This window comes from Macrobrachium nipponense, chromosome 15, assembly GCF_015104395.2.
Source record: "Macrobrachium nipponense isolate FS-2020 chromosome 15, ASM1510439v2, whole genome shotgun sequence".
Classification (NCBI taxonomy): domain Eukaryota; kingdom Metazoa; phylum Arthropoda; class Malacostraca; order Decapoda; family Palaemonidae; genus Macrobrachium; species Macrobrachium nipponense.
Window position 1 is genome coordinate 23395396 of NC_087208.1, and position 18737 is coordinate 23414132.

General features: G+C 41.8%; 1 protein-coding gene across 2 annotated transcripts in view; it reads left to right on the plus strand.

Annotated features, from left to right (window-relative positions):
* Positions 1-18737, plus strand: part of LOC135227032 (ATP-dependent RNA helicase TDRD9-like) — a 564113-nt gene that overhangs the window by 22529 nt on the left and 522847 nt on the right. The window lies entirely within an intron of this gene.

Consider the following 18737-nt stretch of genomic DNA (forward strand, 5'->3'; position numbering starts at 1 on the left):
TGGGAAATCAACGGACTTCAGGAGCTTGGTCGGAGAAGGAGAAGAAGTTTCCATATAAATGTAAAGAACTGTTAGCAATTTTCTTGGGGCTCAGACAGTTTCGGAGCTTAGTAGAAGGTCGAGTAGTGGCAGTGCATTGTTCCGACAACTCCACGGCTCTCTCGTAAGTGCGAAAAACAGGGGGGGACTCAGTCTTTCTCTCGTACGAAGTAGCCAAGGATCTCCTCCTGTGGTCAACGAAGCGAAGGTTCAGCTAGTCCCCCGAGATTTGTTCCGGGAAAGATGAACGTCCTGGCGGACGAGTTAAGTCGTCAACAGCAAGTGTTACCTCTGGAGTGGACTTTGGACAACAAGATTTTGTCAGAAACTTTGGCGCCTTTGGGGACGACCGTCAATAGACCTGTTCGCGACATCAAGGAACAACCGTCTTCCTCTCTTTTGTTCTCCAGTCCAGATTCCTCTAGCTTGGTCGGTGGACGCAATGCTGTTGGATTGGTCGGGTCTGGAAGCTTATGCATTCCCTCCGTTCGGCTCAATAAGAGAGGTGCTGAACAAGTTCATGTCGCACAGCAATGTAACGCTAACGTTAACTCGCTCCCTTTTTTGGCCCAGGAAAGGAGTGGTTCCCGGACCTTCTCCAGTTGTTAGTAGACTTCCCCAGACTTCTTCCTCCAGAGAAGTGGCTTCTCAAACACCTCCTACTTCAAGAGGTTCCACCAAAACTTGTCCGCTCTAGCTCTGACAGGGTTCAGACTGTCCGGAAATCTTGTCAGAGCGAAAGGATTTTCAAGAAGAGCTTCAGAAGCTATCGCTCGTTGTAGGAGAGAGTCTTCTAACAAACTCTTTCAAGGGAAGTGGAGAATCTTCAGAGAGTGGTGTAGAAGTGCTAAAGTCTCTACTTCTGCGACCTCTTTAACAGAAATAGCAGATTTTCTGCTATTTCTTAGGAACTCTAAGAAACTGGCTCCTTCGACGATCAGAGGATATAGAGCCATGCTCTCTTCGGTTTTTTCGACATCGAGGTTTGGTATAGTTCCTCCAATTCAGATCTGTCGGACTCATTAGGTCTTTCGAAACCACTAAGCTCCCGCAAGATACAGTGGCTTGGAACTTAGATTGTGGTGCTTAAGTTCCTCATGGGGCCACCGTTTGAGCCTTTGAAGTCGGCTTCACTCAGGAACTTGACTAAGAAGGCACTCTTTCTTATTGCACTAGCTTCTGCTAAGCGTGTCAGCGAATTGCACGCTATAGACAAAAGAGTCGGTTTCTCCAAGGCAAGCTGTATTTTCGGTATCTTTGACCTTTCTAGCCAAAAAATGAGAATCCTTCTAATCCTGGCCGAGGAGTTTTGTGGTAAGGAACTTATCTGATTTGGTTGGACATGAGGAGGAAGAAAGGCTCTTATGTCCAGTCAGGGCTATTAAGCAGTATCTGTTTGCCACTAAGGGTATTAGAGGACAATCTTCTAAGCTCTGGACCTCGGTTCAAATCCCTCTCGTCCTCTTTCTAAGAATGCTATATCGTTCTTTATTAGAGAGCTTATCAGGGAAGCTCACTCGCAGTCCGAGAACGACAATCTTTCCGTTCTGAGAGTTAAAGCTCACGATGGTTAGAGCAGTGGCAACTTCTTTAGCATTCAGAAAGAATTTATCTTTAGCTTCGATTCTTCAGAGCACGTTCTGGAGATCGAATTCGGTTTTTGCGAGTCATTATCTCAAAGAGATAGAAACGGTTTGCGAGAATTGTAAAACGTTAGGTCCGGTGGCGGTTTCTGGCATGGTGTTGGGAGAAACGGCACAGGGGTCGTCCCACCTCTATGCTAACTTTTCACCTTGATTAGGTTGTCGAGTTCAAGGGAAGCTGGGGGTACTGAGTACCTGGGATACTCACCAGTCTGTTAGGTCAGATTTTACAATGGTTGGGTATATATGTTTTTAATCTGGTGTTGGTGACAAATGTTTTGTATGATTGAATTTCTGGTCTTAGCCCAGGGGCAAGGGCAATCTTTGTTATTTCTATCCTCCGTCAGTCAGCCTTGACTCGCTTGAACTAACGGAAGGATTCCACTCCTGTAGAGGCTAACTTTGGTCAAATTCCAATTCCTCTACAATAGTAAGAAGAGCACCGACCAGAGGCAGTAACAGTCTGCTGAGCTCTCTTACAAGGTAAGGTACAACAGACACCTTGAGTGTTTACTGGTATTGCAATAAATGTAACCATTTAAAAATACTAGTGGTCCACTGAATCCCACCTTCCCATAAATGTGTAATCAGCTCTATAATTGTTCGGTAAGACACTACAATAAAAATGAAAATTTTCATTATTAAAATGAAGTTTTATTGTATACTTACCGAACAATTATGATTATACCCACCCTCCTCCCTTAGGTGGACGGACGGGCAGAAAGAATTGGATTCACCTGGGCAGTTGTACCTGGTTCTCCGCGAGTGGAGGGAGATGACGTCATCACCACCAGTGTTGCGACGCCGACGCGCTAAATTTGAATTTGAATTTAGTATCCTGCCGCTCGTGGAAATCACGGCTCTATAATTGTTCGGTAAGTATACAATAAAACTTCATTTTAATAATGAAAATTTCATGTTTTATTCCCTAAATTGTTTACTTTACCCATTATTTAGTTAAATTTACTTTGTTATTTAAAAATTTTAATTTAATTCATGTATATTATCCCTTTTTTGCAACCAATTACCCCGAAAAATACAGATATTTCTAAAGTAGATACAATCAAATTTTTCTAACGTTTTCGTACATCTGGCTGCCGAAAACCATAGAGGAAACGATTACGGATAAGGTGCATAGCGGGAACGACTACGGAGAAGTGAATTTATATACAATTTTTTTTTTTTTTTTTTCCTAGCACTTTTCATTGATTTAAGTCTATATTAGTATTTTGAATTTCTTTAATAACCGTATGCCAGAAATAAATGTAACCTTTAATTTTTGCATGCTAAGAATGGCAAAATCATCGTTGCCACATTAGTGGAGGCTTCACACATACGCTGTTTCATTATTATAAACAGTTTCCAAGAATTCTAGTTGTCATAGTAATGCATAATGATAAAATTGCTTTAATATTTATGTATATATACTTCCAATACATAGCTAATTTCAATTTCACCAATTTCAACGTTTTGTGTGTAGTCTTACAGTACCCAGTTTGGAGGGTCAACATACCGAATGGAGAGAGAGAGAGAGAAAGGAAGGCGAAGGAACGAAGGAAAGGGGTGGCGGTGGAGGTGGGGAGAGGGAGGGTAGGTGGAGCTTTATACGCGTGTTCGTATCCATTTCTGCATAATGGAGTTTTTGTCTCTTGGTACAAGGACAAGTGTTGTTATTCTTTACGATTAGTGATTCACGATACCTTATAAATTACGGCTTGTGGGTGTAATGCACTATAGCAAAATCTCGTTCTGATACGAGTGTTCGTTACAGAAATAGGTATTGCCCAAAAACGTGCTTGCTCTGTCTCTGAAACCCATAGTAGGTATGCTGCTTAGTTGTCAATCAAGTTTTTTGTAATCATGTATTTTTTACAAGCTAGCTATTGAATAAATTTGTATTTTCATACAATCAACTTACCTGTCAGATATATACATAGCTAAGACTCCGTCGTCCCCGACAGAAATTCAAATTTCACGCCACTCGCTACAGGTAGGTCAGGTGATCTACTGGCCTGCCCTGGGCGGCAGGACTAGGAACCATTCCCGTTTTCTATCATATATTTTCTCTGTCGCCGGTGGTATCAACATTGTTGCTATTACCTCCTGACTTAGATTCTTATTTCATCTTTTGATCATCGTTTATCGGCTTTTTGGTGACGTACTGGATCGTGTTTTGGCATTCGCTACTGTGGACTGTTTTTTTTTGGACTTGCTTTTGGATTTTTCTCAGTATGTCCGATTCAAATGTGAGTGTGAGAATGTGTGAATGTAGGCTGCAGGGTGAGGATACCGAAAGCTTCGGTTGATCCTCACACTGTATGTCGTAAATGTAGGGGGTTTCAGTGTTCTGCTACTAATACTTGTCATGAATGCGAGGGATTAAATGCAGAAGAATGGAAGACTTTAACTTCTTATTTGAAGAAGTTAGAGAGGGATAGGGTTAGACGTCTGAAAGGTGTGAGTTCAAGGCCTATTGAGCCTTTTATTGATACTTTTTCTAATCTAATGATTTAGATTCTCCTTATGTGTCTAATTCACAAGGTTTACTTTCGGAATCGGCCTCGGAAATCGCCGATCTGAAAGCTACTATTCGAGACATGAAGTCCAAAATGGCGGACTTACAAGGTAAGGCTAGTGAAAGTGAGCATTACAGTGAAGTGAGTTCTCCCAGTGTGTGGAGGGGCTTTTGATCGTCCTGCGACGCTCCCAGGCCTAGACCTCTTCCAAGCTCCATGCCCAGAGGAGAAAGAAAAGTCGAAAGCCTTTTAAGGAGGTCGTGGGGAATCCCCAACGGTCAGACGTCCCTTCAGCAAGCTCTGTTTCGTGGCAGGCTGCTCAGGGCGCTTTAGAAAAAGCGTCCTTCGTGAGTTTCTCATCCTCCTCCCTATCCTCACCTAAAGGGTGGAAGGAGTCGGATTTATCGAGGCCTCTGAAACGGCATTTGAAAGAACCCGAATTTGATTTGAGCCCAGAGCGTTTCTCAGATGACGCTCCCTCGTCTATTAAGAAGGCGAAGGTGGCGCAGCGTCACTCGACGAGGACGCAGAAGAACCCTTTCCTACTTCTCCCCCGATTGATGACGAAAGGCGTCATGCAGTTTGACGTGGGAGAAGCTTCAAGGAAGATTATCATGGCAGTACAAGAACAACTGGCCTCCCTTTTCTGGGGTGGGGGAGTGTTTAGCCTGCCCTCGTAGGAAGGACGTTGCGCTTCCAATCAAGAAGTCTCGTCCTCTCTCCCCTGCTAAGCGAGAGGCGTCATGCAAACGTGAAGCTTCTAAACATATCGCAGAAGCTTCGGGTTCGAGAGCGAGATCGGGAGGATCTTACGGAAGACACGTAACGCCAGAGAGACGTGAGACGTCTTTTAGGCATGAAGCGTCTTTTAAAGCTGATTGTAGACGCGAGGCTCCAACCAATATTTTGGCGCCAGTTAAGACGCCTTTTGAGAGCGGAGCGTCTTCCAGGCGCGAGGCGTCATCCGGACGTCAGCAGCCACACAAGCGGGAGGCATCAACCAGGACGCTTGGCGGACGAGAAGCGTCAACCAGGACGCTTGGCGGACGAGAAGCGTCATCCAAGCGGGAAGCGTCATCCATTTATGGAGAGAAGCCTGAGCTTTTGGCGCCTTCCAGGACTATTAAAGCGGGGAAGAGGAAGGAATATCATTCCCTTAGCCCCTCTCCTATTAGGAGTTTGTCTCCTCCAGAGGAAAGACGTACGGATTTGGCAGCGGAGACTCAATTAGATCCCGAGTTAGAAGTAGACTCGGAGGAAGAGTATCAAGGAAGAGAAGGACTGTCGAACTATAAAGTTTTGACTGCCTTGCTTCTAGAGGAGTATGGAGACGACTTGACTCCTGCCGCTCCTCCTTCTCCGCGCTCTCTTTTCTCGAGTGCTAAGACTAAGAAATATTCGTCTTTTTCTCAGAATGAAGCCCGCCATTTCGATGAAGAGGGCTCTTCAGTCCTTAGACTCTTGATGAAGTCTAAGAAGGAGTTAGTCAGAACGGTCTTCTGCATGCCTCCAGCGAGACTAGCTGGTAAAAGAGGCATTTGGTATCAGACGGGAGAGAATATGGGTATTGCTCTTCCGTCTACGTCAGAAGCGGACTTTTCGACCTTAGTTGACGCTTCACGTAGACAAGGTCTGAACTCGGCACGTATTACTTGGGGCATTTCAGAACTGGACCATCTCCTCAAGGGACTCTTTCATGTATTGGAAGTTTTCAACTTCTTATATTGGGTCCCTTGGGGTGATGTCCAAGAAAGCCCATGATTCTGAAGGACTCGAACCAGAAGTCCTTTTGTGCATTTTGTCTTGTATAGACAAAGCGGTTCAGGATGGCTCGGTTGAGATCTCCTCTTTGTTTGGAGCAGGTCTTCTAAAAAAGAGGACGGTATATAGTGCCTTTTTAACCAAAGCAGTCTCCCACGCTCAGAGGGCAGCGCTGCTGTGTTCGCCTTTGACTTTTTGTTCCCTTCTCAGTTGGTGAAGGACATTTCTCGTTCATTAACTGAGAAGGCGACTCAGGACCTTCTGACGCAGTCAGCAAGGAAGAAGAAGCCTGCTTCTACACCTGACGAAGAAAGGACCGAGTACATCTGTTCAGCCCTTTCGAGGTGGCCCGACCTCCAGACCCTCCCGCAAGAAGGAAGGCTCCTGAGAAGAGAGGTAGGTCTGCCTTTCGTCCCTTTAAAAAGGGAAAGTGATGCTTCTCTCCTCCAAGCACCAGTAGTGCCAGGCTCCTGGGATTTGTGGAGGCCTGGACACTTATAAACGCAGACGCGTCATCGTTGTCTGTAATAAGGAAGGGATCGTATCCCTTTCCTGAACAATCCTCCCCTACGTCAACACCCCGGGAACTAAACAGCCAAGTACAAGGATCCTGTGCTGAGGATACTCTTCGATCGATGGTGGAACAAATGTGGGACAAGAGAGCGATAGAAACTAGTACTGGATCAAAACTCCTCGGGGTTTTACAATCGCCTTTTTCTGGTTGCGAAGGCCTCGGGAGGCTGGAGACCAGTACTAGACGTCAGCTCTCTGAACAAATTTGTTCGGAAGGAGAAGTTCTCGATGGAGACTTCTGCCTCAGTCCTTGCGTCATTGCGACAAGGAGATTGGATGGTGTCTCTAGATCTCTAGGACGCTATTTTCATTTTCACGTCCCGATCCACCCTTCATCGAAGAAGTACCTCCGTTTCATGACGGGGGGGAAGGATCTTTCAGTTCAGAGCCTTGTGTTTTCGGCCTGTCCACAGCTCCTCAGGTCTTCACAAGCCTGATGAAAAATGTGGCGATTGGGTTTCTTCACCTCAAACGGAGTAAATATCTCTCTGTATCTAGACGACTGCTCATCAGGGCCAGATCAGAGAGACAGTGCTTGGAGGACCTTACGTTAACTTTAGATCTGATCAGAGCGTTGGGATTACTCGTGAACCTCGAGAAGTCGCAGCTGACCCCCAGACAGAACTTAGTCTATCTGGGGATTCAGATGGAATCTCGGGGTTTTCGAGTATTTCATTCGCAAGAGAGAATCGCAAAAGGTTTGCAGATAGTCTCTCTCTTCTTAAGGAAGGAACAGACGTCGGCGAGGGAATGGTTGAGCCTTCTAGGGACCCTTTCCTCGCTCGAACAGTTCTTCCCGCTAGGAAGACTTCATTTACGTCCGCTTCAATTCTTCCTCAAGAAGTCTTGGAGTTGGAAACTGGACAACTTTCAGACGCCTTTCCCATTCCAGTGGAGATAAGACCGCACCTGGAATGGTGTTGCCCCCTCTGAAAGAGAACAAAGGGATCTCTCTAAAAACCCAGAACCCCAAGACCTAGTGTTGTACTCCGACGCTTCGGATAAAGGTTGGGGTGTAGCAACATTAGGCTCGAAGGAGGTGTCAGGCACCTGGGAACCAGCGCAGGTGTCTTGGCACATAAACTGCAAAGAGCTCTTCGCCGTACATCTGGCTTTGAAGAGTTTAGAACCTCTGGTTTCGAACAAAGTAGTGCAAGTAAACGTGGACAACACCACCGCACTTGCCTACATTCGAAAACAAGGAGGGACTCAACTCTCGTTCCTTTACGAGCTGACGAAAGACCTTTTGCTTTGGACGTCTCACAGGAACATCTCCCTTCTTACAAAGGTTCGATTCAGGGAGTAAAGAATGTGAGGGCGGACAGACTCAGCAGGAGGAACCAGGTCCCTTCATACAGAGTGGACCCTTCACGAGGAGGTGTGTCAAGATCTCTGGTCGCGGTGGGGACACCTCATGTGGATCTCTTCGCCACATTCATCTCCAAAAAAGGCTGGCAGTCTTTTGCTCGGTCGTGGAAGACCCAAGAGCTCTTATGGTAGACCCGCCTTCCTGCTAGATTGGTCTCGCGTAGACGTATATGCTTTTCCTCCATTCAAAATCCTGGGACTAGTACTGAAAAAGTTTGTGGCGTCAAAGGAGACGAGGATGACATTGATAGCCCCCTTTTGGCCGGCCCAAGATTGGTTCACGGAGGTGGTAGAGTGGATCGTAGACTTTCCCAGATCCCTACCAAGAAGGATGGATCTTCTCAGACAGCCACACTTCAAGAGGTATCATCAAAACCTCCCCGCTCTCGCTCTGACTGCCTTTCGACTATCGAAAGACTTGTCAGAGCGAGGGGAGGTTTTTCTCGCGAAGTTGCAAGCGCGATCGCGAGAGCACGCAGAACCTCCACTACGAAAGTATATCAGTCGAAGTGGGAGGTTTTTAGAAGGTGGTGTAGAACTAAGAAGTTGTCCTCCTCCACTACCTCTATAGCGGAAATTGCTGATTTCCTTCTATTCCTGAGAGAGCAATCTCATCTAGCTGTATCCACAATAAAGGGATACAGAAGTATGCTCTCGGCAGTCTTCAGGAATAGAGGATTAGATCTGGCAGATAATAAAGATCTCCACGATCTCATAAGGTCCTTTGAGACTTCAAAGTCTAAGGAACCGGTCTCTCCTAACTGGAACCTAGACTGGTTCTCAAGTTTCTTTCATCTGAAAGGTTCGAACCTCCTCATCTGGCATCGTTTCGAGACATCACCAGAAAATGCCTATTCCTATTATCTTTAGCTACGGCAAAGAGAGTTAGTGAATTACATGCTCTGCAGGATAAAGTAGGTTTCAAGGGAGACTCAGCTATTTGCTCGTTTAAGACCCTGTTTTTAGCTAAGAATGAGAATCCCTCGAATCCCTGGCCTAAGTCATTCGAAGTCAAAGGCATATCGAGTCTCGTAGGAAGAGAAGCAGAAAGATCTCTATGCCCTGTAAGAGCTCTAAAGTTTCTACATTCAGAGAAAGCATCAGATGGGAGGCTCTAGACAAGGTCTTTGGTGCGCGGTAAAAGACCCCACAAGACTGATGTCCAAGAATGCTCTGGCATTCTTTGTGAGGAACGTCATTACAGACCGCTCAATACGGTTTTCCTGTTCTGACGAACAGTTGCGACTGTTGAAAGTTAAAGCTCATGAAGTGAGAGCAGTAGCGACGTCTCTCTCGTTTCATAAGAATATGTCGCTTAAAAACATCATAGATACGACATTTTGGAGATGCAACTCAGTATTTTGCATCTCATTACTTGAAAGACGTTCGTGTGACATATGAGAAGTGTTTTTCTCTGGGTCCTTTCGTATCGGCGATACGATTCTGGGTACGGGAGCCGACACCAATCCTTAAAAGTATATACTTTTCTTCTTTTTTGGATATGGTCTGAGTCTCTTCGAACAATGGAGGACTTGGTTTAGCACGGGCGGCCATCTATGTTGTTCAGTAAGAGAATCTTGTCATATCTAATTAGATGAGTATATTTTAGAAAATTATGTATGTGTGCGTAGTGGTTTTTGAGTTACGGTTGTTGTGAAGAGTTCGGGGATAACTCGGAACAATCTTTAGTTCTAACATATGGTTAGGATCAGGTGGTCGGGATTGGTTGTGTGCTCCTTCATAAGGTGTATTGTCATATAAGTGGATCAGCACCCATTGACAAAGTCCTTTTAGGCTCTGCCGAGTAAGCGGATAAGACCCCATCGGCAGACCCACAAGAACTCTTGGCCATAGATCATATATCTCGCTAAAGTTTCTTGAGGTGATGCAGACTACTGGGCAAACACCCACGAAGTCTACCACCTATCAGGTAGGAACCAAGGTTTTATTTATACCTACAACATATGTTGTTTACCTGTCTATTCCATATAGTAGCTGTCTCTTACCCTCCACCGAAGGGTGCCAATCAGCTATGTATATATCTGACAGGTAAGTTGATTGTATGAAAATGATATTGTTATGTTACAATAAAGTTTCATACATACTTACTGGCAGATATATACAATTAAAGGCCCACCACCCAGCCTCCCCGCAGGAGACAGGTGGAAGAGAGAAAATATGATAGAAAACGGGAATGGTTCCTAGTCCTGCCGCCCAGGGCAGGCCGATAGATCACCTGACCTACCTGTAGCGAGTGGCGCGAAATTTGAATTTCTGTCGGGGACGAAGGAGTCTTAGCTATGTATATATCTGCCAGGTAAGTATGTATGAAACTTTATTGTAACATAACAATATCATTTTTCTCAATCAAAACATATGCCCCTCAATGCTAACTTTCCTCTTTTAACGACTTTCTGGTCATTGCAAATTCGGCCCCATAATTTCTTATGGTGTGAAAACAGAGGCGCATCGACCGAAAACGATTGCGTCACACTACGGCGATAATCCGGCAGTAAAACAAACATCTTCATATATCCAAAAAGTAATTAATGAAGATATATATGCGCATTACGATTATACCAATTACATGAAGAGCTGATAATCTGCATGAATAACTGGTAAACTGTTCTGCAAGAAAGTTGAGTAAAGTAATTATTTACAATAGGTACGAAAGTCAAGATGTCGTGACGTCATAATACAGGACTTTAAAGAACGTTCTAATTCCAAAAAATAATTACTTAAATTTGAGTCAGAATCAAGTTACTTTTTCAATAACTAATATTTTCAAATTAATCATCATAAATATGTAAAATATTGATGTTTTACTATTTATTTAAAAAGTTATCGAAGTGCACTCTTCGTCGTCGTCTTCTACAAAACAGTTGTTTACTCGGTGAGGAAAAGTTTTCCGTTTGTTGTGATAAAAGTGCCCCAGCGTCTGTGGGCACAAGTGGTGTGCGGATTTATCACAGGAAATGGTTAGTTTATTGACACAAGCGACTCCGTAAACATCAAGATGGCGTCAATCTTCTAAATACCTCGAGTTGTAAGTAAAAATGTTGAACGCGTTTTGGTGAGATTTGCACTACGTTTGAGACCGTTTTCAGTACCCTCTGTTTAAATCTTAAAATTTGGCCTTAATTTCTAACTTTGGAGAAAATACTTACTTCGAAAGGAGAGTAGAGGTCTTTAGTTCCATTTCTCACCAACAAGAAGTTGCGACTGATACCCATCTCCGGTATCAGGACGCGTTATTATGTACTTTTTCGGAGGGTGGCAAGCATTGATTGTAGGTGGCCTGTTTGGCCTGCCGTGGTATTTTACCCTAATTGCTTTACTCAACTTTCTTGCAGAACAGTTTACCAGTTATTCATGCAGATTATCAGTTTTTCATGTAGTTGGTATAATAGTAATGCGCATATATATCTTTATTATTTACTTTTTGGATATATGAAGATGTTTTACTGCCGGATTATCGCCGTAGTGTGACGCAATAGTTTTTTCCTGCGCCTCTGTTTTCGCACCATAAGAAATTATGGGGCCGAATTTGCAATGACCAGAAAGTCGTTAAAAGAGGAAAGTTACCATTGAGGGACATATGTTTTGATTGAGAAAAATACAAATTTATTCAATAGCCAGCTTGTAAAAAATACTTGATTACAAAAAACTTGATTGACAACTAAGCAGCATACCTACTATGGGTTTCAGAGACAGTGCAAGCACGTTTTTGGGCAATACCTATTTCTGTAACGAACACTCGTATCAGAACGAGATTTTGCTATAGTGCATTACACCCAGTGCCGTAATTTATAAGGGTATCGTGAATCACTAATCGTAAAGAATAACGACACTTGTCCTTGTACCAAGAGACAAAAACTCCATTATGCAGAAATGGATACGAACACGCGTATAAAGCTCCACCTACCCTCTCCCCCCTCTCACCGCCACCCCTTCCTTCGTTCTTTCGCCTCTCTCTCTCTCTCTCTCTCTCTCTCTCTCTCTCTCTCTCTCTCTCTCTCTCTCTCTCTCTCTCTCTCTCTCTCTGTTGCCATTCGGTATGTGTTGACCCTCCAAACTGGGTATAAGACTACACACAAAACGTTGAAATTGGTGAAATTAGGCTATGTATTGGAAGTATATATACATAAATATTAAAGCAATTTTATCATTATTGCATTACTATGACAACTAGAATTCATGGAAACAGTTTATAATAATGAAACGGCGTGTGTGTGAAGCCTCCACTAATGTGGCAACGATGATTTTGCCATTCTTAGCATGCAAAAATTAAAGGTTACATTTATTTCTGGCATATGGTTATTAAAGAAATTCAAAATACTAATATAGACTTAAATCAATGAAAAGTGCTAGCAAAAACAAACAAGCAAAAAAAAAAGAAAAAATGTATATAATTCACGTATCCGTAGTCGTTCTTCTATGGTTTTCGGCAGCCAGATGTACGAAAACGTTAGAAACATTTGATTGTACTTTATCTACTTTAGAAATATCTGTATTTTTTGGGGGTAATTTGGTTGCAAAAAAGGGATAATACACATGAATTAAATTAAAATTTTTAAATAAAGTAAATTTGAACTAAATAACGAGTAGAGTAAACAATGTAGGGAATAAAACTTTGCAGTTTTGTCGTCTGCTGTTCGTAACTGTGTTTGTGGCGCGCGCGCTTTGGAACCAGGAACAGCAACTGGTTTAAAGTGCAATGTGGAGTGAACTGAGACCAAAATGTGTATAATAACAATCAAATAAGCACTGTGGAGTTTCAGTTGTGGTGGCAGTAAGGATAAAAACCACCGATTACAAGGTAAGAATGAATTCAGTTCAAACCATGACCCCGGGAATAAAGTTTCATACTTTCAGTAATATAGGCAACAAAATGTTGTTTTATTGTGCTGATTACAACTGCAATCTTGAGTAAGGTCAATAAACGTTACATACATACGCTAACATTGTTCAAATGATTGCTGGGAAAGGTGATTTTCGTCACTAATCAAAACCTGTACATCCCACGGTAGCCACCATATTGGATTTCAAAACTGCCTTGGAAAACATATTTTACGAAGAGCGTCACATGCTTATTTTAGTTTGTATGGGGCTTTCATATATCACATTATGTTGACGAAACTTCAATCTTTTGAATGGTATGCTTGGAGTTGTAATTGTATTCTTGTTTCACCATTTAAATATCGAGTGAATAAGACCTGAAAACCGTGATAAGGGTTGGTAGTCGCTGGTTTTTCCCCCTATGCCTGAGTAAGGCAGTAAATAAGGGTTCCCCCATGGGCAATTCACAGTCGTACCAATATCTATCGCAATCAGGGATATGGCTGCCGCACCAATGTCCAGTTCGTTCTATATAAAGCATTCTGCATCGTGGTAGACTATGGCAGCATACCTATGGTTTCCTATGTTATTTTACTTGTTGAACAATATTTCAAAGGAATATTTATTTGGATAACTGCAACTAAACTGTAATTGACCTTTGAAGAGTACAAGACGGTACCACAGGATGCGATGTACCGCCGTAATCAAGTTCAAAGGTAAATAACAGTTTAGTTACAATTGAATGAAAAAATATTCCTTTGAAATCTTGTTCGGAAAGTTTATAAAATAACAGGAAAGAACAACTGCCATAGATTAACTCAGTTGGGAAACAGTCAAAGTGTTCGGTTGATGGGCATCGAAGAAATGTAAACAAAGCCTCCATATTTGAAATTCGCAACCACCGCGGAGCCATATGTTCACTAAGGGGAAGATGCTACATGGGTGAGGTGAGAAGGGAAGGTACGAATTGACTAAGTGACTAGTAGCTCTCCACGGAATAGTTATATAGACTTTCCGGATAACGACCAACTTCCCACAAAAATGTAACGCTTGGGTAGAACTATCTCAAAATAATTATAAGGAAGAATTTTGGTACCTTACCTTAAAGGGGTGGAGGGTACAAGGCGGCACTTACGAATGCAAAATCTCGGCTCGTCTTCGATTCTTGGAAGTCTCCCTATCTTGAATGGATTTTCGGCCAAATAACCGATGAATCACGAACACAGATAGGTTTCCCAAAATTGTATTAGGTTTCCTGCATTTCCTAACAGAATTATTAGCACTATTACTAGTGAAAACAGTCACTTTGAGAGTGTGGAGAGTCGGGTGTTAACACTGCGAATACCTACTTCTTGCTAAGTGATTTTAAAATGCAATCTGCTGAATCTGGGTATCAGCTGCGCTTTGGTGATAAGGTGTCTGATTGGTCAGAAGAATTGTGGGTGGGTACATGTCGAAATTTAGGGGGAGTGATTTCACACCTATGTGGAAACTAACGCCGTATTTTAAGGAAAGGAAAAAAATGTGCAATACTGCGTAACACGTACGTGAACAGGATCTTGTAATGAACGGACAGTACAGGAAATCAGAGAGGCCCTTTTGGGGGACTGTGAACTCTGTAAAATCGTAAAACGTAATGAAACCAACAATATTGTCTATTATTGTTAAAGGAAATAATATTGCAATGAAATGTTGTCGAGGGGACACCTATTTTGCCTAAGTTATGAATTCATACATAGATAAAAATATATATTAAATATACATACACAAATGTACATATGCTGTTTAAGTAGTAATTATGAAATAAATACAAGTTGGAGGTTAATGCAGGGAATAAGGAATGAATGTTATCAAAGTTTCAACAATATTCTTTAACCTAACCTAGTAGAACGTGTTCCTTGAGTGTGGACTCCCCCCATACCCCCCTTAAAGAAAAAGAAACTTAAAAGAAGCATAACATAGGTTAGCATACTAACCTAACCTAGTAGAGCTTGTTACCTGACTGGGGGCTCTGCCCTCCGTAGCCCCCATTAAAGAAAGACTTAACATATAGGTTAGCATACTAACCTAACCTAGTAGAACGGGTTACCTGACGGGGGGGCCGAGGGCCATACTCCCCCTTTAAGAAAGACAAACTTGAAGGAAGACTAATATATAGGTTAGCATACTCACCTAACCTAGTAGAACGTGTTACCTGACGAGGGGGTGTTTGGTCAGAGCCCCTCTGTAACCCCCCTTAAAGAAAGACAAACTTGAAGGAAGGTCAACATATAGGTTACCATACTAACCTGAACTAACGTAGAACAATACATGAACATATTACCACCCCCCTGTACCCCCCTTAAAGGAAGACAGACTTGAAGGTAGCCAAACATATACAGTAGTACCTCGAGATACGAAAGGCTCTACTTACGAAAAACTCGAGATACGAGAGCCAATGCGAAAAATTTTACTGCTCTACATACGAAAAGTTTTCAAGATACGAAAGGTTGTTGCTGTAAAGTCCCGAGATTCGCCCGGACCACTGAGAACAATTTTAAAACTCCCGTGCCGCCAACTGAGTAAACTCGCCACCATCCTCCCGCTCTCCCATTGGTTCCTGATGCTAGTCACCCCATAAGGTCCTGCTCTCCTATTGGTCAGCATCTACCCCTTGTGCTTTAAGTATTCAATTGGTAAAAGGATGCTGTAAATTGAAAAACTTATTCATGCAATACATTTAATAAAAAAAAAAACGTTAGGTAAAGATAGAATAAAGAATAGAAATGAATGGTTATTATACTGTTTGGTAGTTTCAGTAGTTGAAGAGAGAGAATCAAAATTTATGGCTTACTGTGTAAAGTGATTGCTTGTTGATCGTTCGATACTCGTAAGTGCTGGATGTAAACAGACGTTTGGAAGCTTTTTTTTTTTGTTTGTTTATTATAGTTAATGGTTACTTAATAATTATTTGAAATGGGTACATGCAATACATTTAATAAAAAAATTGTGAATTAGATATCATAAAATATAAAATAAATCAGACTGCCAACAAATACGTATTTTTTAGAATTCTTCTGTTTTATTATTATGTTACGTATACGTATGTTTCATCATATCTGTCAGTAACTCGGTATATCTCCATTAGGTAAAGATAGAATAAAGAATAGAAATGATTGGTTATTATACTGTTTGGTAGTTTCATTAGTTGAAGAGAGATACTAATGACAATTTATGGCTTACTGTGTGCTAGGAAAAATGATTGCTTGGTGCTCGTTCGATACTCGTAAGACGGGTAAGAGCTGAATGTAAACAATTGATTGGAAGGTTTGTTTTTGTTTGTTTGTGTATTATAGTTAATGATTAATTAATAATTATTTGAACATACTGATTATTTATACATTTTATTGGCATATTCTAAGCTTTTAGCTCTTAGGTTTAGATGTCAGAATCATAGACTAGGCTACAGTAGCAACCGCTATCATAGGCTAGGCTTATTGCTAAGGGACATATGCTAAAGTCCTAATATATGCAGTAAAAAGGGGGTTGAACATTACATACAGTTGAATATTACTCAAGTATGTACAGTATTTTGCCTTTTTGGAGTCATATTTCTTCCGTCAGATCGGCATTGTAACCCTAGAACATGTGTTTTAGGCCTGGAAATATAATTTACTGGGGTGTTTTTGGAGGGCTTGGAACAGATTAGCCATTTTACATGTAAAATGTGTTCCAAGATACAAAAATCTCATGATACGAAGGCCGCCTCGGAACGGATTAATTTCGTATCTCGAGGTACCACTGTAACCAACCTAACCTAACGTGTTACCTGACTGGGGGCTCCCCCCCCCCTGTACCCCCTTTCAATAAAGATAAACTTGAAGGGAGGGTAACATATAGGTTTGAATACAATACTAACCCCATCAACCATGTTTGCAAATGTATAATATGGATTATATGAATTAAAATGAAATGTTCTAATGGGGGGAAACACCGCAGTTGATCCATCATCATCGCGTGGATCAGCCTTATTCACTCGATATTTAATTGGTGAAACAAGAGTACAATTACATCTATAAGCATACCATTCAAAAGATTGAAGTTTCGTCAACATAATGTGATATAAGAAAGCACCATACAAACTAAAATAAGCATGAGAAGTCTTCGTAAAATGTTTTCAAGCAGTTTTGAAATCCAATATGGCGGCACCCGAGTGAGGTGCCATTCTAAGCGTATATATGTAACGTTTATTGATCTTACTTAAGAATGCAGTTGTGATCAGCACAATAAAACAACATTTGTTACCTATATTAGTGAAAGTATGAAACTACTTATCCCCGGGGTCATGGTTTGAAGTGGAATTCATTTTTATCCTTACTGCCATCACAACTGAAGCTCCACAGTGCTTATTTGATTGTAATTATAGATGCTTTGGTCCTAATTCACTCCATATTGCACTTGAGCTATGTTGCTGTTCCTGGTTCCTAAGTGCTCACTCCACAAACAGATGCGGGCAGCACACGAGTATACACGGTTTATGAGTTGCAAAGCTTTATTCCCTTTATTGTTTACATCACTCATTATTTAGTTTGACTTTACTTTGTTATTTCAAAATGTTTATTCAGTTCATGTCTATTAACCCCCCAAAAATTACAGATATTTCTAAAGTAGATACGAGCAGACGGTAAAATTACTCATCTTTGCCAATCTAGCGGAGCTTCACACATATGCCGATGCATTTACAAACGGTTTCCATGAATTCTAGTTGTCATTGTAATGCAATGATGATAAAATTGCTCTAATATGTATATATACTACAAATAGATACAGTAATTTCACTTATTTCCCTGGTTTTGTGTAAGTTTTATACCCAGTTTGGAGGGTAAACACATACCAATTGGCGACACTGATAAACAATAGAAGAGTGTGAAGAACGCCATAGGTACCGTTCACTGCAAAATTGTTGATATTTAAGTCAGGAATCTAGTTAATTTTTCAACAACGAATATTTTCAAATTAATAATCATGAATATGTAAAAAATGTATGCAATTCATACCAAAAAATCGTAGTTTTGTACATGCAACTTCCCCGGCAGATATATACTTAGCTTATGTCTCTGATGTCCGACAGAAATTCGAATTTCGCGGCACACGCTGCAGATAGGTCAGGTGATCTACCCCCCTGCCGCTGGGTGGCAGGAATAGGAACCATTCCCGTTCGAGAACCAGATTTTCTCTGTCGCGGTAGTGTCAACATATGTTGTTGCTACCTCCTGACTTGATTTTCGTTTTTCATCGCCATCGATCTTCTGGGCTGTCTTTTGCAGGGAAGTACTGGGTCTTTGGTTCGGCATACGCTTTTATTAACTTTTTAATGAATTTGGCTTCGAAAATTTCGAAGAATATATGACGTGTAACTACCGAAATTTTCGGTAGACACTCACATAGTTTGCAAGAAAGGGAAATATTAATATTTATTCATTAATACGTGTAATAAGTGTTAGAATTGATTGAGGAAATATACTGACTTCCTACTTTAGGGAGTCAGTAAAGCATGTAACTAGATACGTTTCTTTTAAAAGTTTTTGGAAACTCGTACTAATGAGCAATTAGAGTATTAACAGTACTAGTAGTGTTGCATCCTCATCACCTTCTTACTTCGCAGAAACTTCAAATTCATAATTGCAATTTGAAGACAAGGATTGTGGCTCAAAATGCGAGCTATTAAAAGGTAAGAAGTGATTACTAGTGTTCCCCATTGCAGTGGAGGGTGCGTCTGATCGGCTCTGTCTCGCTCTCAGGCCTAACCTCTTTCAAGCTCCCAAGCCCAGGGGAGAAGGAATGTCGAAAGCCGTAAGGAGGTTTCAGAGAATCCCCACGGTCAGGCGTCCCCTCGGCAGGTTCTGTAGAGCGTCCCAGACTGCCAAGGATAGCCATTGAAAAGGCATCCTTAAAAAAGTGCGTCTCTTTATCTTACATCCGAAAAGACGAAGAATGTATATGTTTTGATGACCTAGCG